This window comes from Mizuhopecten yessoensis, unplaced genomic scaffold (assembly GCF_002113885.1).
Source record: "Mizuhopecten yessoensis strain PY_sf001 unplaced genomic scaffold, ASM211388v2 scaffold8123, whole genome shotgun sequence".
Taxonomy (NCBI): Eukaryota; Metazoa; Mollusca; class Bivalvia; order Pectinida; family Pectinidae; genus Mizuhopecten; species Mizuhopecten yessoensis.
Genome location: NW_018407390.1, coordinates 1,572,890 through 1,573,577, shown reverse-complemented (window position 1 = coordinate 1,573,577; position 688 = coordinate 1,572,890).

The following is a 688-nucleotide window of genomic DNA, read 5'->3' as shown; positions in this document are numbered from 1 at the left end:
TTAAGATATGCCAAGGTACGCGTCAGGGAAGCATTATTTCTCCCTGGCTGTATACAGTTTTTATTAATGATTTACTGGATGAGTTATGTGCTTCACAGTACTCTTTACTTATACATGGTGTAAATGTTACTTGTCCAACTCAAGCAGATGATATTACCCTTCTGTCTTTTTGTAAACATGGCTTGGACTGTCTCATGGACATCTGCTACAGTTACAGTTGTAAGTGGCGATTTAGTTACAACGCNATAGAACTGTTATATAATCTATATATCACCCAATACCAATGTAAGGTCTGTCTATAGGGTTAAACATTTACTGACGATCTGTGCCAGAACTAGGTATACTGTAGAACTGTTATATAATCTATATATCACCCCATGCCATTGTAAGGTCTGTCTATAGGGATTAACATTTACTGACGATCTGTACCAGAACTAGGTATACTGTAGAACTGTTATATAATCTACATGTATATATCACCCCATACCATTGTAAGGTCTGTCTATAGGGTTAAACATTTACTGACGACTGTGCCAGATCTAGGTATACTGTAGAACTGTTATATAATCTATATATCACCCCATACCATTGTAAGGTCTGTCTATAGGGTTAAACATTTACTGACGATCTGTGCCAGAACTAGGTATACTGTAGAACTGTTATATAATCTATATATCACCCCATACCA